Source organism: Diabrotica undecimpunctata, chromosome 6 (genome assembly GCF_040954645.1).
Source record: "Diabrotica undecimpunctata isolate CICGRU chromosome 6, icDiaUnde3, whole genome shotgun sequence".
NCBI lineage: Eukaryota > Metazoa > Arthropoda > Insecta > Coleoptera > Chrysomelidae > Diabrotica > Diabrotica undecimpunctata.
In genome coordinates, this window is record NC_092808.1 from 146144991 (window position 1) to 146168128 (window position 23138).

The 23138-nt window shown below is 32.2% G+C and overlaps 1 protein-coding gene and 4 non-coding genes across 7 annotated transcripts in view; 2 read left to right on the forward strand and 3 right to left on the reverse strand.

Moving 5' to 3' along the window:
- The window catches only part of blo (bloated), a 524956-nt gene that overhangs the window by 97586 nt on the left and 404232 nt on the right, over window positions 1–23138 (forward strand). For 2 of the 3 annotated variants that reach the window (XM_072535671.1, XM_072535677.1), the window contains exon 2: window positions 12779–12844. The exons of the other annotated variant lie outside the window; for it this stretch is intronic. The gene's annotated coding sequence lies outside the window, so the exon portion shown is untranslated. The remainder of the gene's footprint in view (window positions 1–12778; window positions 12845–23138) is intronic. 3 annotated transcript variants of the gene reach the window in all.
- On the reverse strand, window positions 5121–5193 carry TRNAR-ACG (transfer RNA arginine (anticodon ACG)). The gene has a single exon. It is a non-coding gene; the product is annotated as a tRNA-Arg (tRNA).
- Window positions 6863–6935, forward strand: TRNAR-ACG (transfer RNA arginine (anticodon ACG)). Its single transcript has one exon. It is a non-coding gene; the product is annotated as a tRNA-Arg (tRNA).
- On the reverse strand, window positions 17795–17867 carry TRNAR-ACG (transfer RNA arginine (anticodon ACG)). The gene has a single exon. It is a non-coding gene; the product is annotated as a tRNA-Arg (tRNA).
- TRNAR-ACG (transfer RNA arginine (anticodon ACG)) lies at window positions 19549–19621 on the reverse strand. Its single transcript has one exon. It is a non-coding gene; the product is annotated as a tRNA-Arg (tRNA).

A 23138-nucleotide genomic window follows, 5' to 3' on the forward strand; every position in this document is an offset into this window, starting at 1 on the left:
GTGGTAACATTAGATGGAAATAGCACGGATGCGCAACAGATAAGTAGAGAAGTGAGACAGGGCTGTGTACTTTCACCATTACTATTTAATATATATTCCGAAGAGTTATTTACGCAAGCACTTGAAAACTGTACAGAAGGGATCAAGATAAATGGTGAAAATATAAATAACATCCGTTATGCTGACGATACAATCATTATCGCTGAAAGTGAGACAGACCTGCAGACGTTACTAAACACAATTTTTGATACTGGGGAACAGTTTGGTTTAACAATAAACATAAAGAAAACAAAAACCATAGTTATCAGTAAGAGGGGCAAAGTCATTACAAAGATCCAGATAAAAAATGAAGATATTGAGCAAGTGGACAAAATGAAATACTTAGGAGTCTGGATTACGGAAGATCTAAATCCGAAATCAGAAGTTCGCTCAAGAATAGAGCAATCAAGAGCAGCCTTTTTGAAGGTGAGGAAATTTCTGAGTAACCAAAGACGGATGGTAAAATCGGATGGTAAAATGTTATATCCACTCTATTCTTCTTTATGGTGTCGAAGCCTGGACTGTTAATGTTGACTTAGTGAGAAAACTGGAAGCATTTGAGATGTGGCTTTTAAGGAGAATTATGAATATACCATGGACCGATCATATTACGAACGAAATGGTGTTGTACAGAATGGGAAGAGACAGAGAAATTTTGACCACCAATAAAAGGCGAAAGACAGCATATTTGGGGCACATACTTAGAAATGATCAGTACGAGTTATTGTATCTAATTATTAAGGGTAAAATCGAAGGAAAAAGGGTCCTGGTAGACGACACATATCCTGGCTGAAAAACATTCGCGACTGAACCGGGTTAAACACACAGACGCTCTTAAGAAAAGCAGAAGATAAAGACAAATTTGCAATGGTTATAGCCAACCTTCATTAGTGGAGACGGCACTAGAAGAAGAAGAAGAAGACCCGTAATGAGTTAATAAAAGCTATTCCATGGTAAACAAGAAGGGACAAACTAAGAAACAATATCACCATACGGAACAATGCGACGTACAAGATAGGGTAGTAGTTTAATAGAGTAGCTGCTAGTGTACCTTCTGCCCTGTGGAGAACTATTACATTTATCCACTTAGCAATCCACTGTATTTTTACTGTTTGTCTTTACAACCACATTACAAAAACGCCTAAGAAATTAATAGTAGATATTTTGGCTTTGGCTTTTCACCGAATGCATCTACCAAGGAAAAACTATCAGTCCTATCAGTTTGATTCTACACATATATAAACTTTTCACAAAAATTTTTAAGAAAAGACTGGACGCTAAATTAGACTTCTATTATCCTAGAGAATAAGCTGGATTTAGATCGGGATACAGCACTAATGACCACTTACTAGTGATAAAGAACCTGATAGAAAAGTCTGCAGAATACAACAAACCATTGACACTGATATTTGTCGACTACGAGAAAGCATTCGATACCATAAACCATCAGAAAATATTAAAGCATTGACAGAATGCCGAATAGACCATCGCTACACTAACATAATCAAATATATCTACCAAAATGCCACAGCTAGCGTAAAACTATCTGAATAAAAAACAAATAAATTGCGAGGAGTACGGCAAAGAGACACCGTCTCTCCAAAGGTATTCACGACGCTTTTAGAACATACTTGTAAGAAGGCACATCTCAACGAGCATGGTATTAACATAAATGGAGAGAAACTCAGTAATTTGAGATTTGCAGATGACATTGTCTTATAGCCGATCTTATGGATGATGCAATAATAATGTTTAAAAAATTAGATCACGCTTCATTGGAGGTCGGACTAAAGATTAATATGAACAAGATAGAAATAATGACCAATCTGGTGCTAAATCGAAATATTACTATTGATGGAAGGGATATTGTGCACACTACATCGTATAAATATTTAGGACATTAAATTCGGTTAGGAAGAGATAACCAGACATGTGAGCTCCCACGTTGCATAGGATCAGCCTGGGCAGCGTTTGATAAATTAAACTATGTATTTAAATCGGATCTACCGATATGCCTCAAAAGGAAAATCTTAGACCAATGTATGTTATCTATGTATGTTACCTAAAAAAAGTAGTGAATAAGACTCGCGTGACTCAGAGGGCTATGGAGCGGCAGATGTTGGGTGTATCTTTGAGAGACCAAACGAACAAATACGTCGAAGAACAAAAACAACAGACACCTTTGAAAAAATCGCGTTGCTAAAGTGGAATTGATCAAGACATGTCGCCAGATTATCAGACAACCGATGGACAAAACGTATTGTCGATTGGAGACCAAGACAAGAAGCAATATGGAGCAGAGGATGCCCACCAAGATGGACTGACGACCTGAAGCGTGTTAGCAATAACTGAATGCAGGCCACACAAGATAAAGACAGACGGAAAGAGCTGAGGGAGACCTGTGTCCAGAAGTGGACGCATACAGATTGATGAAGATGATTTTGATAAGTTAAGCGACTAAATACCTTACATTTTGTTTCAGAATAATTAATTTTTACTCCCATCTCTTTTCTCCTTGGGTTAATGTACTTTAAAAGCATTGCAATCCATTTAAGTCATCGCTCAAAATAACTGTGTCATTTTAGTATTTGCTGGTATTTATCAGTTTTCTATTAATTTTTACAGCAAGGATTCTATTTGAGTATGAATTAATCAACAGTGGGGACAGCTTACAACCCTGCCTGACTCCCTTTAGACTCTGACACTCTTGACGTGGCGGCTATCAACTCCTTTATCTCTTAACATTTTAATACGCTTGTCATAATGTATTGTATCAAATGCCTTGTCATAATCAATGAAAATGTCAAAGTCATCCTTACGTTGATCTCGGTATTTTCTGTAGCAAAACATTCAGTGTAAGAAGTGATTATCTAGTTACCAATCCATCTATAAATCCAAATTGCGTTTCATGTTTCCTTGAGTATTAATACTGATTGCATATCATGCTAGATAATCAGTAATATAGCGGTATGATACCTTTTTTTTTTATTTTTTTTATAATTTAACTAGATCAGATCTAAATTTAAACCAAAATAACAATTTTGATAATTTTATGTAAATCTCTTGCCATGATAACGTTTTATATCTTACTAGTTAAAAAAATAGTATGTTTTCTTTCGCTTTCAACAAAGAGTGCAATGTGTATAGTAAATCAAATCAGCATTCCGTAGGATAGTTCCTCTTGTTATACTGTATTTATATTAGATTCAACCACTTTGATGATTACATTTTTCATTGGTTTACCTACCGTTTTCAAAAATTTCAAAAATTTAAACGCTAACTCAAAAGTAAAATGTAATTTTTATTACAATCAATTGTGGTTTATTTCCATGTAAAATAATGTTAATTTTTAAGAGCAAAAAAAAACAGTTTCACAATCTCTTTAAAAAAACTCTGAGGTAGAATTGAGCATCCTTAATGTACAATAAAATTACCAACAGTTCATACAACTCCGGATGAAAGGTTTCTTAAATGAACTCTAAACTATAATAAACTATAATAAATTAATAAAAAGTAAATATAATAATCTTCTTCTTCTTATGTAGACATGACTATGTCTGTTTTTCAATGTGCCTCCAGTAAGTTATCGTTCTATCGTTTTTGTGTTCTTCCTATTGAGGAGCCATTTCTTGCCATCTTTACTACTCTCTTTGTTGTCATTCGGCTTATATGATCGTTCCATTTTACTCTTTCATTTATTACTCAGTGCTTGATGTTCTCCACCTTGCATCTATGTCGTATATCTGTACTTCTAGCTCTGTCCAATCGTGTTTTACCATCAATTTTTCTAAGTGTTTTTATCTCTGTTGTTTCTAACATCCTTTTTGTCCTCTCTGTCAGGTCGTGTTTCTGCCGCATATGTTATTATTGATATGATGACTGTGTTGTAAATTCTGCCTTTCAATTCTTTTCTGATATTTTTATTTCTCCATATTGTTTCATTAGGCAACCTGCGGGTGTATTTGCTCTATTCACTTGATCTTTCACTTCTGTTTCGAGCTTTTCGTAGCTAGATAATGTGGTGCCTAGATATTTAAAATTCAGCACTTGTTCTATTATCTGACCTTATATATTTGATGTTAAAACCATGCATTTTGTCTTTTTTGGGGAAATTAACATGTTAAATTTTCTGGCGTTTATATTAAATTGGTGCAGCATACGTTGTAAATTATCTTCACTTTGAGAGAGTAATATTTCGTCGTCTGCATAACATATTATTTTAAGCTGTTGTTCTCCCATTTGGTATCCTTTTTTAGTTCTTACTTTTTTTTATTATACGTCCATAATGAGTTTTCCCAGCTTTCCAAGATGTTATTGTTTTCTAATATTTCATTTCCAGCGATCTTCTCTGATATTCTTTTTCTGTATAAGTATTCGGTGGATTTCGTATTTAGTCCTTCTACTTTGATTCTTGTTTGTGCTGGCACCGCTCTCTTGAGTGGGAAGTATTTCAAAATGATTTTTATTTTACATAGTACTAGGCTATGGTCGCTACCTACATCTGCTGAGTAGAGACATCCTACGTCGATCATTTTTTATGGATATATATCTCTGTTGGTTATAACATAATTTATTATAGATCTTTGTACACGGATGTTATTGAATGTATGTGTTGGTCTGTATGATCAAAGAAATTGCTGTTTATTCTATGTTTGTTATTCGTGCAAAAGTTTATCATCAGTTCTCCACTTTAGGTTTTATCATTCTCGGTAATTCCGGGTATTACTTGATTGTCTATTAGAGCGTTGGCAATAATATGAGTACGTACTTCCCCTGGGTTGATAAGATTTGATCAATTCAATAGATGATTGTAATTGCACCGTTTACACAAAATAATATTTAAATATATCCCTTAAATATTAAATTAAGTAAGTAAGTAAGTATAATTGGTTATAGGTAAAAGATTTTGTTGAAGCTTAATAATATTTGGCTTAACACTTTCCGTACCAGTCGTTATGTATAACATGTAACCAGTACCATTACTTCACCTACTAAATGTGATAAACCTTGTTATAATTGTTCTTGATTGTTTTCTTTAGCCTTCTTTAACTTCTTTTAGTAGTCCATTAAAGAAAAAAAATCGATCCTGCCAGGATTCGAACCTGGAATCTTCTGATCCGTAGTCAGACGCGTTATCCGTTGCGCCACAGGACCGGTGACAAATTTTATTTAAATAATTCCGTTCCTCCCTGTATATGAAGCTGTATATATTATATAAATATATATATATATATATATATATATATATATATATATATATATATATATATATATATATATATATAATCCATTTACTGAACGCAATCCTATGTGTCTAGTAAATTTAGTAATTAATTTTTTGCCACATTGCACTTAAAGTAAAATATTAGACATATTAAAATTAATATGAATTAATTGATAAAAAAATTAATGGATAAGGTATTCACAAACACTCATTACAAAAATCTAGGTGATAAGATAATATTTGATAGGTATTTGTTTTTTTTTGTAAAGAGCGTTTGAGGACTTCCCATATACTCTAATTGTTCACAATTATTCTTCTTTTTTCATGCTTTAATTAAAGAATTCTGCAACAGTAACTTTATTTCAGTTATTAATAAGATGTGGTAGAAATTTTTGTGTTGATGTTGATGTGTTTACGTGGTTGAGATTATTGATTTATCGTATATCATATCAGATACAATTGTATTACTACAACATAAGATAACATAAAATTGCACAAGTGTGTGTTTACATATAAAAAAAAAACAAAAATTCTATTATCTGAAAAAATTCTCCGTACAGCAAGGCTCCTCAAAGGGAATCTTTTATTAATTATTATTAATGTATAGCTTAGTTTAAACTGATATTATATTTTAACAAATTTAACTTAATGGCCTTTGATAAGTTCTGTTTACTTAGTATTTCAATGAACTGCATCTATTTAGATTTGGGTTATAGTTAAAATGATAACTATATACTCCGTTTGAAAATTATTAATAGCATAATTTCTATGACACAGCTGATAATCCCAATTCTAATCAAATATTAATCAGTCTTAGCTTTGGTCTGCCTCGTCTTGTTATTCCCACCGGCTGCGCTGTGAAAATCTTTTTATCGCTTAGGTTTTGCTTGATTATAGTGGTAATATTTTTTCTGCCTAACTTATGCTTATACATATTCTGCAATTATAAGTAAGTTATATCTACCCCAAATTTGTCAAAAAGTAACTTCTAGAATAAAACTGATAAAGTTCAGAAAAAAATTCGTCATCGCGTTGATTAGAGAAAAAATTTAACCAGTTTAAAAAAAATTAGATTACAAGAGCTTCATTATTTAGACAGCCTACCACCTACCGAAAAAAAAAAACAGCATCCGATAAAGCATGTCGTATATGTAAAAAAATGACGTGAATCGCGTTATTTCTGTCCAACCTGTAAAGGACAGCCAGAGTCCTTTGTGTAGAAGATTGCTTAATTCATTTTTATATTATATTAGCACTGATATATTCTGAGTTTCATCGTCACTACTCAAAAATGCCAAGTAAACACACGACAAGGTAACTTATAATTGGCGTCCTAAAAAAGAACGCAATCTACGAGTTATCCCATAGTTGGCAGTCAACGTGTTGTATGCATGTGTAGCTTGTTGAAAATATATGATGTATATTACAAACAACATATTTACGTTGAATTAATTTAATCCTCATACTTAATTCCTAAAACATACGCAAGACTTGCAACATTCTATTAATAGGTTAACGTACCTAATATTACTAAACTTATAAAGATTATTTTTAGCTCTACACAGGGAGCGAAAAAATATTTAAATTTAATTTACCACCGGTCCTGTGGCGCAACGGATAACGCGTCTGACTACGGATCAGAAGATTCCAGGTTCGAATCCTGGCAGGATCGAAAATTTTTGTTTAGATTAATCTTAGATTTAGATCTACTAATTTACCAATTGTTTTACGTATCGTAAAGTAACAATCGTTATGCAAATTGATCCAAATTTTTTCCTATATTTTTATTTATTAACAATTAAAGTGAAACATGGCTGATTTTCAGAATTTTTGTCTATAAACCAAAACCAGGGATGTTGCGAATATTTTCATCCGCATCTGCAATCGTAGAACTTGCGCATCAATTTCGACATCCGCATCCGAATACCAATCTAAAATAATATATATGTGTGGACTTTTTTCGGATGTGAATGTCACACAAGACAAGTTGCTACAAGAAAGAATTAAGTGTACTGGCGCTGGCGCAGCGCGGCGAGTGGCTTGTGCCGTCCACAATTGACCGCAGTAGCGCACCTAGAATTTGCCTCGGGGGGGGGGGAAGGGGGGTTAGGTTGGTCACCAAATTTTTTACCTCCATTTTGAGTCCTTAAAATGTGTAAGTAACAGTGTCGGAATAGCGGTTAACCCCCAAAACCCCCCCTCAGTGCGCCACTGAATTGACCAATAGGAGCGAAGATTCCGTTCAAAGATAAGTTATGACGGGTTTGTTATTGTTTATCATTTGTTTACTGTTAATAATAAATTAATAATTACGTATGAACGCTACGAACATTTCGAATAATAAGTGTTATTTTTAATAAACAATGTGAGAGGGAAGATTTCTACAGTTTATTTATATATTTATTTAACACTCAATAAATCACATGCATGTAGGTGGCGCTGATGTCAGAGTTTGGTATTCAAACATAACCTTATTATATTCTGCCATTTATTTACATTGTTTGGTACTCGTTTCCTAGTTGGTTTGCAATTTTGTGTGAGTGATTTAAGTTTTAATAAGTTATTTAGCACATTTTAACTGTTTGGACACTTTTACTAAAACTTTACAGTATGCCTTACAATTGTTGTGTTCCACAATACATTTCCAATAAAACTGACAAAGTTAAGTTTCATAAATTCCCCTTGAATAAAGCTTTACAAAAACGATGGTTGATCGCTATCAGGTCTGAAAAAAGTATCAGCAAATGAAAGTTATACCGTTACAAGTTTAGGTAGGATCTTTAAAAAATATGCAGTACCTTCAGTAGATAAATTTACCAAAACGAAAGTTGGAGACTCGAGTGAAGGACACTGGGAGAAGTGATAAATATAGAAAAAGACTTTGTGCAGCAGTATTGCCACCAAACAAATAAAAAGAGCGAACAGAAACAGAATTATTACAAACAGTTAGAATGATCACAAAAGGGTTGTTCAACACAGACACCTGCTAATGAAAATAAATTAGAGAGTTCGTAAATATGTATTACGACTAAAATCGTAGTAACATGGAATAGAAGTCAATTAATTTCTTATAACTTTTTGTCAGAAGAAACATTTTACTGGTTTTTCAAGAAAATTATTTAAATTTTTTGTTGGAGAGTTTGGAAAATCATACATTAAAATTCATACGGCTCTTTAAGTGGAAAATAAACTGTTAATAACGCTGCTGAAATATAGACTTAATTTGTTTTATTTTACATTAAAGCATTTTTTTGCAGTAGACATTCGACCTATACAAAAAATATTTGTTAAGTGGACCAAGCATCTTTACACTTAAAACTTACTCTTAAAACAAATTATTTTTTGGAACATCGCAACAACTCAGAAGACCAGTACAAAATTATTCTGGAGCGTACCGAAATTCCAATAGACCGAAGCAATGACAATATTATACAGAAAGCAGCATATTCTACATATTATAGGACCGATACCTTTAAAATACTAATAGCATGCTCTGAAAAAGGTGAAATTATATATTAATCTGATGTTTATGGAGGCAGTATTTCAGATAGAAAAGTTACAGTAGAATGCGGAATTTTAGGACTTATTGAAGAAGGCGAATTTATTTAAGCGGACAGGGGTTTTGATATATCAGATCTTTTAGAGGAAAAATGAATACATTTAAATATATCTCCATTTAAGAAAGGGGCTAAGTTAACAGAAGAAGAAATAATAAAAAAAAGGGCCCTTGCTAATCGTAGAATCATTATTGAAACTATTACAGGATGTGCAAAAAAAACATAAAAATACTGAAGGATAGAATTTCTTCTAAATTATACCCGTATATGAATAAAATAATTTATAATTTGTAAATTTTTCTGTTTTATGATTTGCAATTTTAAAAATAAAATAAGTAACACTTTGTGAAAGTTATTTTCCTATCTATAGATCTACTTTTATTGATCAATTGAATTCCTGGTGGGACAGCATTTATTTTTTTATTAGTTTTACATATTATAATATTTGTGACTTGTTACTATTTACCAACTATAACTTGTTTTAAACTTAAAAAATATAAGACTTAATAAAGATTTAATTTGTGTTATTTCATTGGTGAACTATGAGACAGAAAATAAACAAAATTAACTTTCAATTCAACGTTGAAATATCCATTAACCAAATCAACTCAACGTTGAAATCCATTAACCAAAAATGTTCAAACTAAAGAATAAATAACTCACTAATTTCATAAATTTTAAACAATATAAAACTATGGCTGAAAATCTACAAAAATCTACAGAAATGTATATCTGAATCTGAGGAATAATATGAGGTTATGATTTAATACCAAACCATGACGTAAGCACCCCTTACGGATATTTTGTTTAACTGATTTATGGCATGTGATCTATTACAATGTCACCCCCGATATAAAATTATTATATCTTGTATCGTGACGATATATGAAATTATTTTAAACCAAACAAATGTGACAAGGATAAGGCTGATTGCAATATATGCCATAAAACCTACTATCGCAGGGGCCGTAAAGTTATATTAAAAAAAAGGGTACAAGTATTAGTTGTGTAAAACCGGCTGGGATTTTTGGAGGTTATCAAATGTCACAGGTTATTAAAAATATAAATCATTGGCGTTGAGCATTAATTAGACGAAACCATTTATTCAACAATTATATAAAGAATAATTTTAATGACTGTTACAAATAGAATTTAGTATTTCGTGATAGAACCGTCTGCTTCTATAACTTTATTTAGTCTATTTGGCATACTTTGAATTAAATTAGATATCATATTTGGATCAAGATCTTCCCAGCACTCTAAGATTGTATCCCACAATTGATCTGAATTTTGTGGCATAAAATTTCTTTTATATATTTTTTAACAATTATGCCCCAAATGTTTTCAATTGGATTTATATCTGGACTGTGCGCAGGCCATGGCAATACTTCCAGGTTTTGCGTTTGAAACCAATTCCTTACGGCATGGGCAGTGTGGACTGAACAATTATCTTGTTGATATATAAAAGTATTATTAGGATACAATTGCTCAATAGAAGGGAGCATTACCTGTTCCAAAACGTTAATGTAATTGTCGGCAGTAAATCTTCCCTCTAATCGCCAACAAACACCAGGTCCATGTATACTAATCCAACCCCATACATTTACAGAAAAACGTCCAGATTTATTATGAGAGTGAATATATCGTTCTTCAAACCTAGTATTGGCTGGACGATAAACACGGATTTGACCGTTATAGGTCGACTGAAAAGTCTTTTCATCAGTAAAAATGACGTTGTTCCAAAATTGTGGGTTGCGGTAAATATAGTTTAGTGCAAATATTACTCTTGCTTGCCGATGTTCAACAGTTACTAATGGTTTTTTAGCAGCTGGTCGGTTTTTTAATTCAGATTCATTGATCCTTCTGCTTACAGTAGGTTGGGCACCAGGAAATCCCGTATGAATCCTTGAATCCTTCGACGTCACAAATGGATTATCTCTTAAGAATTGAACTAAAGCAGCATCTTGTTGAGGAGTGGATACTTTGGAACGCCCTGAACCAACTTTTCTTTTTAATAATTGTTGTTGGACCCATCGTTGCTTAATTCTGAAGATTGTTTTCAAATTTCTATTATAGAAATTTGCTAGCGCAAGAATTGACCATCCTTCTTCCATTTTCGTAATTATTTGAGCCTTTTCACTCTCACTTAAATGACGAGGCATATTAATTTTTTATTGTACGTAACGTTAAACCTTCTATCAAATTAAACGTCTTTGACGTCTATGAGTTGCATTTTTGATCACTTATGACATTTGATAACCTCTAAAAATCCCAGCCGGTTTTACATAAATAGGTGGCGAATGGATTTAGTGTCCGCAGTCATATAAACCCAAACAAACAACAACAATACATAAATAGGATGACGTTAACTTCTTTTTCTAATACTTGTACCCTTTTTTTTAATATAACTGTACCACCTCGCCTTTAAAAAAAATACCTAGAATCGATGCACCCACAAAAATTTAGTTTAATTGAAAGCTCTAGTAAAGAACAAGCTGACGCAAGTAAGTTTCATCATAAAAAATTCCGCCTGAACTAAGATCGCTCCATAGAAACTTTTTCTTCTTTTATATTTGCACTATTTGTCATTGGCACTCCTGTACAAGAAGCAGACAGCTCTCGTTAAAGGTAGCACTTCAAAAAGAAAAGAAGTGTGATACTAAAAATTTTATTTAAAAAAAAAATGATAAGCTCATTGAAGAAATGAATGTTGATACAATAATTAGCGAAACGATATAATTTAAGAAGATTCAATTTTTTTACTGATTTTGTGCACTTATATGGCAAAGTTGCTGAAAAAGGTAAAGCAGTTATTGAAAAATTTGATTATATATCGTTCACATCCAACATTTGGCCGGATCCAAGCAAAAACGTGTTTTTGTTTAGCCTGACTTTTCATGGAATATTGGAAAACTTTTATAGATTATCAAATATATTGAAATGTGGTCACACAATTTCTGAAAAATTTAGCACAATGCTTTCTTAATATTAAAACGGAACAAGTGTATTGCCTGTTTTGAGGTGAATGACGGCTGTCATTCTATCTTGAAGACCAATTCACGGTCCGAAAGGTGGAACTATGCGGTTACCAAAAGTTTCCTTCAATAAATCAATTGTGGCACGAGCTGTGTGACATGTTGCGCTGTCTTCTTGAAACGACAGCTCTTGTACATCAATTGGGGTATGAAAAATGCAGCATTCGTAGCTCTATAGCGGTCACCATTGACTGTAACGTTCTGACCAGCATCGTTTTTGAACAAGTACGAGCCAATGATTCCACCAAACCATAAAGCACACCAAACAGTCAGTTTTACTAGATGTAATGGTTTCTCAACATACATTTGAGGATTATCTTAACTCCAAATAGGTCAGTTTTGTTGACGTAGCCATTTAACCAAAAGTGAGTCTCTTCGCTAAGCAAAATTCGCTTATGAAAATCGGAATCAACGGCAATCTCGTTTTGGGTTCACTCACGTAGTGCGCGATACGTATTTTGAACAGAACCATAATTTTCAAAATAAATTTGTAAAATTTGAAAGCGTTGTTCAGGCGTCAAATCTATTTATGCTGAAATGTCAAACTCAACCTAACATAAATCACTTGACAGCTGTCAAAATGCCCGACAGTTAAAAAAGTGTTACCAAATTTTCTATACTTCTAAAAAACACCCTTTAGTATTATAGTATACATACAGTACTTTTATGGTACTTTATGGTACACTAAAATTTGACGCCTGAAGATTCGTATTTAAGTACAACTTTTCACTGCTCCTATAGTGATTAATCCACGAGATCGATGATTATATTTCTTTTTTATATAAACAACCATAAGCAGGAATAACAAGTAAGTGGTAAACGAGAAAAATCTTTTTTAATACCTTTAAACGCCCGGACTTTTATTATTATATTTAACAATTTTGTATTACTTGTTATTGAAGTACTTAATCTGTTTCTTACAGGTAACTGTCTTCAATACTCATCAGCCGACAACATATTACCCCACCCATCCGCGTAATCCATTATATGTAAGTATAGCAATTTTGTTTAACCACTAAAAACCGATTTATCCGGATTTAATCTGTAACATATCCATTGTACACCATCATTCTTACATAAAAACTAACCGCTTTTTATACGCATATATGCAAAGATCACCTCTCATGCATCTTATGGGGTACCTACTTTTAAAACTTTTTTTTATCAGTTTTTGCGTTAAAGTCATTAAAAATAAGAAAAAATATATATTTATTTAAATCATTTTTTATATAATATATTGCTGGAAGTACACCTAAGTAATTACTTCATTTGAATTTATTTAGCCTTACATAATGATATACTCTTCGGTCTCTATACTAATTTGTATCAATGTCGAATCACCCGACACCTTAGGGTAAATGGGTTTAGGATTATATATATATATATATATATATATATATATATATATATATATATATATTTGTATCAATGTCGAATCACCCGACACCTTAGGGTAAATGGGTTTAGGATTATATATATATATATATATATATATATATATATATATATATATATATATATATATATATCAATGTCGAAGAAATTTCTCAATCTGGTCGCGAAAGCTCGGGAACAGCTAGTGCGTTATGTTCAACAATATAAAACAGCAGTTTCTTAATTTTTCTCTTGGTTTGTAAAAAGATCTTAGGCATTACGCTTTCACTATCCATATTTCCTTAAAGTGTTTCTTACGATTTCGTTACTGCTATTAAATGTACCAAAAATATTATCTGTACTATAGAAGATTTAAGAAAAAATTCCGAAATTGAATTTGAAAAACTTTTTATTTTTGCTTCTAAATTATCTAAAGATATTTTTGGTACTGAGCTTCAAATTTCAAGGATTAATCTTTTTCTTAACGTGTCCCATCCCTAAGGATATTAGCGATCATCATGGCCCATTTGATTTTATCTGTAGCCGTTCTGAAAAGTTTTATTGACGTTTTCCCACTCCATCGTCTCAGATTCTTCAGCCAGGACGTGCGTCTTCTCCATGGTTCTCTTTTGTCTTCCACCTTCCCTTGTATGACCAGCCGCATCAATTCATATTTCTCGTTTCTTAGTATGTGACCAAAGTATTTCTTTATCTTTTTCATTCTTCGTAGCATTTCCGCATTTGTTATGTGTTGTGTCCAAGATATTTTCCACATTCTTCGATAACACCACATTTCAAAGTTAACAAGTTTTTTCTCTGTCGCCTCTGTAATTGTCCAGACCTCAACTCCATACAACAGGACAGAGAACACGTAGCATCTCAATACTCTAGTTCTAATTTCGATGTTAAGTTTTTCATTGCATAATATTGCTTTCATTTTATTAAAGGCACTTCTAGCTATCTTAATACGCCGTTTTATTTCCGTACTTCTATCCCATTCTTCATTTAGTTCGCAACCTAGGTACTGATATCTGTGCACCCTGCCTAAAAGTTTTCCTTTAGCATTAAAGATTAATAAGACAAGCTTATAGACATAATCATCCAACAACCTCAGTTTAAGAATATTTTTTTAAAATTAAAAGTCAATTCTTTTTCTTACAAACACTGTTTTTCAAATACTGTATCTCATATACCTACATATTCACTAATACTATTTACAAAACTACTTTATCAGGACATTGTATTGTCATAATTTTCTGTGGAAATTAAATAATTCATTGGAGGATTGAATTTCGAAACGTTTGTAGAAAGAAGGGGGTGAACTGAAATGCGTGGACACCCCCGAAATAAAATCCTGGCTATGTCACTGTATTAACACCTAGTTGAGGACTGCCCTATTATATCCTACAGTAAAAATTTATCTGATTTCTTAATTGCCACAAAAATATCAATTGAATATATTTGTCCTCTAAATTAGTTAGTATTGTTACTGTAGCGTTTTAAATTTGTTAATATTTAATATCTATATAATAATATAAATTTTGTATAAAGTTTTGTAGCCCGCCCTTATTTTGTTTATCTCGTTAGTACGCATTAAAAATTACCAGGAAATCTGCGTTTGTCTTTTAAAAGGGAATGTAAAAACGATCGATAATATAATAAGTTTTGTATCCAGTTTTCAAGTGTTTTTTTCTTTATTTACATTCAAAATTCCCCATTTCGTACATGTTATTTCTAACTATAATATTTCAAGATTTTTTTGTTGCTTAAAACGAATTGTTTATATTCTAGTCCCCTAATATAATAGTGCAAGTGAGGTATACGGTTTTTCTAAGACGTAGTAAAACTGGGAATATTTCAAGGTTGTCGACAAACGAGTGTCGAGGGTATTATGTTTGTTTTAAGTTTGTAGACAAACTGGCTGGAGACGTGAAGGGAAATTTATTTTGGTTGAATTTGTAAAATCTAACGCAGAGGAGTCAAGCAAGAGATCTGAGACAGAAGAGATGTTTGGGCAATTTTGAATCGGGAGACGATTCATTTTTTTTTGTGTGTAATGTTTTAAGACCGGTTAAGGTGATAATACTCTTTGCATAATGGCAGTTTAGAACAGAGTAATCACGATAAGATTTGTGCAGTACACCGGAACTGAAGAAATTTTGGAAAATGATTGTATAGGATGTCCCACCAGATTTGTTGTCGTTTGCCTGCTTGATCCAGCCCCATTTACGTCTTAGATTTTCGTCCCTGCGTATGGAAATGGTTTCCTTTTGTTCAAGTTGAGAATTTTGTCCTTTGCAGCTCCAATCCCAGAGATAGCAAGTTTTCCAAAGTTAAGTGTCAAAGTTAGTGAATCGAGGTAACATTTAAACATTTAACATATTAACTTTAAAGTAAAGGCAGACATTTTTTGCTAAAAGTAATAATTGCTTTCATTAAAATTTAAAAGGATTTGTAATAATTAATAAATTGTAAATTTTATGGTTTAACTTAGCTGTCATTTTAATTGTTTTTTTTTTAATTTAATGTTAACATATGACAGCTAGCTTTATTTTTTTTTCGATATTTATTTGTTTTGTTTGTTTTAAAAAAAGGTTAATCTCTGTGCGGTAACACTTGTAAGTTTTTGTAGTATCTCCAAACTCTGGAGTTTGTAAACGGACACATGTAAGTTTTTTTATTCTGTATTTTGCAACTATTTATATAGTAGGTATATTTTTTGTGCCATTTATATGTTTGATAACTGTTTGTATGAGACAAAAATAAACGTTTTGATTTGTTTCTCTGATCCATTTTTTTATTTATTTTAGAAAATCTCCTAACCATTGTAGGTATGTATTTTTGATTTTAGGGAAGAAGAAATTTTCTTTCTTTTTCCAGCAGAAAGTTTTCTTCGAAGCGGCGTCCAAATTAAAATAGCTAGAGGTAACCTTGTCTGCCATATCTTGTTTCATTTTGTCCAGGAGATTTATGTAAGTACCCTTTCATTTTTTTGTAGCTGCCCCAATCCGACCCATTTATTTCAACTTTTCCACGACCCCAGCTCTCCAACAACCCCCTGAGTGCCGTTCGCACAAGTAACGATTGTTTTGCTTGCCCTTTCTCAACCCCCATAGTTTCTGTCCCCAATTTTCTACCCCATATTCTTACCCTGAGGTAGGCAAAATATAATCGTAAAATACAAACTAATGTTTGTATTTTAAGAACGATTTCCGAAGTGGAAATTGAAATGTCAATAAACGTATTTTAACCTTTAATTGTGGCTTATTCCCATTTAAATAGTAATTAATTTAAAATGCCACAAGAAAATAGCTTCAGAACAATAGCCATAGTATGATAGGCATACACATCTCTAGAAAACCTAAAATGTTTCACAAATATGCCTGTCTTATAGTGATGTACCTATATATCTCTTAAAGCTTAGAAATGTTTCACTAACACTATCACTCTATTGTAGAACAATTTCTTTTTATTATTATTTATATTTCAGTTTGAAACAGCATTTTATCACATTGTCGATTCGAAAAATAACAACTCTTTATATAAATAGAAAATATAAAAATATCAAATAATTAACACGAACTATTCGATTTTTGATTTGGTAGGTCGCTTGTCAGTAATAATCGATTCAAATCGATGAGCGTTTCGATAATTATTTTTAATTTTTTTTATTTCGGATATTGTACAGTTTGGGTGTACAATGGTAGAAGTGGATAATAATTTCTGTATAATCCTAGGATTGTCCAATTTCGGACTTGCTCGTAACATACACACAACTCTGTATATGTATAAGTTACATAACTATTACATGTAAGGTGTACCCATACGTTTCTTATATTATGTACTATTATTTTTTTGTCTCCATTTTTTATTTTCATCAAAATATACATATTTAATCTTTAGGCATTTTTTCTTTACGCTAATCATTGTTACAATACCATCTGTTCATGTTGGTGCTATCTAAAACATTTCCTAGTAGGTTTGACATACCTAGGCAATTTTACTCCCTTTAAAGTTAAATTTTTTCTCTTAGTATTTCTTTGATTATGTCTTCCTTCTCTTGGTACCAATATTTCTTTGCATTCTATTTATTTAATTGTATCTTTTTTATAATTGTGTTTATTTTATTTTTTATTTTTATCTATTTAGGTTTACTGTATAACAATTTCTTAATAGGTCATCTTTTCGTTGTAGGAATTTCGTCTTATATGATAAAAATGTCCTCCTTTCTTTCTAAATTTAGTGCATTTCTGGTTTCTCTAGTTTCATTTTTAGTGCATAACAAGTTCAGTTCATAGTTAGAACAAATTTTTCTTCTACTTATCCAATAAATTGCCAAAATTAAGCCGTGAATAAAAAAGTTATTAATATTTTTGTATTTTTTGTTAAAATTCAAAAATAAAATGCCTCTGCAGAACAGAACAATCTTATGTCACTCCATATAGATTTTCTATTTATAAAAAATTGTGCTTATTATTTTGCCAAATGGGTGGTGATTTTCTCATTTCTTAGATGAGTCTAAGAAATTTTAAAACCGTTAAATAAAATCAATTACCAAAAATTGTCGATCCTGCCAGGATTCGAACCTGGAATCTTCTGATCCGTAGTCAGACGCGTTATCCGTTGCGCCACAGGACCGGTGGTGAATTATATTTACATGTGCACGTGCGCAATAAATATTTAATACTATTTCTTGACTATTAGTCCAGTCACAGTAGGTATATCGCTAAAAAAATATTCTTTTAGCATTAAACTCTGGTCCAGTCGTCAGAGATTTGATCTCCAAAAATCATACCAACAAGCTGAATTTTGCCGAGAATCTCAATTTTAAGATCCCAAAAAAGATTAGTTAAAGCCCACCTAAAATTTAAAACCACAAATCGATAAAAACAGTATAAAAGTAGAAACATATCAATAAACTACAGTTAACCGCCTTGAATGATGATAGCATCTGGAATATCTAGATAATCTATGGACAGAGATTGAAGAAGTAATCAAATCATCAGAAATACTAGTTTAGCATCTATATGGATACGGATCTAAACGGATACGATTCTTGGATACACATCCTTGGCGAACTCCTGCACTCAACTTTAACTGATCAGGTGATCAGAGTAGGTATTATTTATTAGTACTGGAGTCATGTTGTTTCCATACGTTTGTTTAGGAGCCGAATCAAACGGTATGGAACGCTATTTCCCATATTGTACGCCAATTTACGCAAAATTTGCAACTAATTTAGAATTTTTTGGTTAAATAATTCTTGCTCTAGTATGAATAGTTTCCCGTTTGCAAAAACCACTGCACGTTTCATGTGACAATGCGATACTGGTCTCATAGAGGTAGTTCGTCCTTTCTTCCAGTTGTCCATGTTGCAGATGTTGCCTGGTCGCCTGCGTTAATCTGCTGTTAATACGGACTCAGATTGACACTGATTGCTAATCGGGTCGCATTGCTTCCAGTCATGACGGTCTCTTCAAAATATAATCAAGTGGTTTTCTGTTTGCCTTCACGTTAGGTTAATATCTAATAGCTGCCCAAAAATATCCGGTGTCGAGCCTGTATGAGAGCTTCTACATCATACTCGAACCCGTGATGACAAAGCTGCTGCCCTTTGCCTGACAAAGATTCTATATAAACCCTTGAACCAGGGGCTGGCACCTCTGTCCTCCACACCGTTGTGAAGACTTTCTTCACCACCATGGATGCCGTTGTGAACACCATCCTTGACCCTGGACAAGGTACCCTTAACAGATACTAGTTTTACTGATAAGGAAATACCTGAAACCTACGAACGGCAGGGAACCGTTTCGAAGTTAGGCAATCATCAAAGCTATTTGTACCTTCTCAATTCTTATTGATCTTCTTCCGCTATTTTTTCCTGCATTGAGTCGAAGCAGTTGTTATTTGTTACCTCTCATAATTTATCCAACGTATAGTGGTGGTCCTCTTACGTTGGCAATTAAATTGTCTAGTTGTTTACCTTTTTAAACTAGTCAAAATACTATTCAAATAAGTTCGGCATTGCGTATTCCGTCTAATCGCGAGTTTCTTTAGCCATGGGCTTCCTTCAAATTCCTCCGTGACCCTCCATTTTTCACTTTTTATTATATACCAGAGGATTCTGTATCGGTCATCTGTAAGGATGTACCCTACGTATAATATCTTTTCTATTTTAATAGTTTTAAATAATTCACGAACGTTTCGATTTAATTCGTATAAATTAAATAAAATTGTATGTGCAAAGTCTTGCTAATTAATTTATCAAGATTCTTTTCCATTGATGTAAATTTTTTATTTAAATAAAAACAAAAATTTTCGATCCTGCCAGGATTCGAACCTGGAATCTTCTGATCCGTAGTCAGACGCGTTATCCGTTGCGCCACAGGACCTTATATTTGGCCTACTTGAATATAGATTCCCGCGAAAGGACCCGCAAAGATTGGTTTGAGCATTATCATTATATTTCTTCAATGGCGTAAATATTGTACTATGAGTACGACATTTGTAGTTTCAATAATTTATATTTTAATAATATATAGGATTTATTACTTTTAGGATTTAATAACGTTAGGTAAATGATAACTAATATAAGAATACATAATCAATTAAAAATTAGACACTTAAATTTGTCCGTAATTATATGGCCTACATTGAGTAAGTTTACTATATACAAAACAATTTTGCAACAATAAGTAGAATTGACGGAAGAGAGATCTGAAAACACATGCAAGGAGCGTGAGGGCAATTTTAATAAAATAAAACAGGCACAAGGCACAAGGTACAAAATAAAAGTAATACGTGACAGCTCGAGGCGCTCGCATGAGAATCCACGTCATTATTTATTGCAGATAAAACTAATTCATAAGAGAAGAAGAAGAGTCGCCGGCTGTGGTACTTTAATAATGTTTCTTTGCTTCCTACTTAATTACAATCAGTTACATGTTAAAGATTCTGTATTTCCAAATAGAAAACTGTTTCTAAACTTTATGTTAAATACTAAAGGAAATTTCTTTTTAATGCAAAAATTGGAAGTTATTAATAATCGTAAATAATCATATGACGAGAATCATTGTAAGACGTGCTTAATCTTATTTTTTTGTTGATGATCACAACAGTAGGTAAATATCTATATATTTACACCATAAATCATTGTCAAATAACTGTCAAAGTTAAACTTGATAATTAAAAGTTCTCCTATTAGTTTTTAATAATTGTGTGTATATTAAACAGTATTTAATAGTTATATTACAATTAATAAGTATTCATTCCCAATTTGCATACAAAAGAGGAGTGGGTACGCTAGATGCACTTACAACCTTAGTAACAAATATTCAAAATAATTTCTCTAGAAATAACTTTCTTCCAACAATTTTTATTGATATTGAGAAAGCATATGACACCTTAAGCTTAAATATTTTGAGTAAAAAAATGATTATTGATTTTAACATTCCTAAGGCAATAGTGTATGCTATTATCGGATTATATTCAGAAAGACATGTTTATGTCAGGGATTTTAACAACCATTTATTAGGCCCAAGATATGTTTTTACAGGAATTCCACAAGGAGCTGTCTTAAGTCCTTTTCTTTTCAATTTATACACAACTGACCTACATAAATTAAAGTTGAAAAAATATCCTTTTAAGATCATCCAATATGCAGATGACTTCTGCATTTACTGTGAAACAAAGAAGAGAGATGAAGCTTTTGGATTTTTAATGGATACCTACAACGTTGTAGAAATATGGTTGGAAGAAAATCACCTTCAGCTGTCGGCCACAAAATCAGCAGTGACCATTTTCAGTAGACATAATATTCCCAATATCGAAACATTTATAGTAAAACAGCGAGAAATTCCTTTTAAAAAGGTAATTAAATATTTGGGCATTATACTGGATCACAAGCTCACATGGAAATTTCACATAGAATATATGTTAAATAGATGTGAAAAAGGCCTAAACTTTCTGAAAATGACAACTTAAACTTGGTGGGGAACAGATGTTCAGACTTCTTTACTTTTTTATAGAACTTACATTCGCTCTATCATAGATTATGGATGTTGGTTATATGGATCTGCCAGCAAGAACTTACTAAACAAATTAAACATATTTATAAACCAGTGTTTGCGTATCTGTATTGGTGCCATGAAGACAACTCCTATTGAGCCCCTTTATGTTGAAGCACGTGAGCCTCCAATTTCTCTTAGAAGACACTTCTTGGCCGAAAAATTTTTACTGAAAATTAAACACCAGAACACTTTCCTTTATACCGAATTAACAAATTTAAACAATTATGATTTAACGAATAAATATTGGATTAAGAAAAATTCTCCAACCCTGTGTGAAGCTCTTAGAGAAAACACAGTTTGTGCTGATGATGTTTGTGCTATTAATTTAAAATCACACACAGACATAAATGATTTTGAAGCTCTTGTTTATAGCGTTAAATTTATTAAACAAATTATGTTAACACTGAAAGAGCAAATAACAACATTATAACAAGCATCTTATCCAATTGGGATTACTACAGTACTATCTACACGGATGCCTCCAAATCAGAAGACGGTACAGGATATGCCTTTTACATCCCCATGGAGAAGGTAGAAAAAATGTTCAAATTAAAAGCAAATATTTCCATATTTAGTGCGGAAGCAATTGCCATATATCAAGCCCTACTTTTTGTTTCTAACAGAGATTCCTCCGTTATTATAATTTCAGATTCCATGTCAGTTCTCACAGCCATTAACCAACCTTTTGTTCCAACCACATACTCCAATCCCTACATAATATTAATTAAAAAATTAGTTAAACACTTTAAGGAAAATAAAAAAAATGTGATATTTATATGGGCCAAAGCACACAGTGGAATTAAACATAATGAACATGTGAACCAACTAGCCAAATTAAGTATTTATTCAGTGGATACCACAGAATTTCTACCCAGTATTTCTGATTTGGTTGCTTCACGCAAGGCAGTTTTAAAATATAAATGGAGTGACCTATGGTCTGAGTTTTGTTTTACCAACCCAAATAGATACACTTCTTTACACACAACTGTCCCTGTTGCACATTGGCACAGAACTTATAATGTCCCTAGGCGTTATATAACAACCATATCTAGGCTTAAATTTGGACATGCTTATTTTCCTGCTCATCTTGCAAGGTTTCATGTGATCGAGAGTAAAAACTGTGTGGAATGTGGAGTAGAAGGTGACCTAGATCATGTAATTTTTGGTTGTGCCAAATATAATTTGGAATCCACCTTATTATATAATAATATAGTTCGTATTACCGGTAAATCTCCGTTTAACGTTTTATCTGCCCTAGCGACTCAAAATAGATTAATTTACGATTGCATAATCGATTTTTTGACCAAATGTAATATTTTTCTTTAGTTAAAAAAAAAAATTACTTTTTACCTTTGTTTTCTCTCCTTTACATGTTTAATCCTATTTACCGTGGCCTAGTTCTCCTGTGTATGTTATATATTATAATGTCCTGATGGTCCCCTGGACGTGAAGCGAGTGACCCATGTTAATTGTATATGTTTATGGATATATATATGTGTATGTATTATTTATATTTTTTCTCTTCTTTTTGTTAAATGTTGTAAATTTATCTATTTTAGTCTATTCGATTGCAAATAACTCAAAAACTTTTTACTGTACCTAATGAGATTAAAAGATCATGTAACTGGCTGTATGGCAAACTGCCGAAGCCATTAAAAAAAAAATCTATATATTTATCATTAACCCTTAACTACTGTCACAAAAAATCACGTAATTAGAGGCGTGGGGTCAATATGGCTGATCATATTCACAACCAATAAAATAAAATACTAAATTATTTAAATTTTATACATTTTATTTATAAAGTAGTATCTTCTTCTTCTTCAGTCTTCTAAGTAAT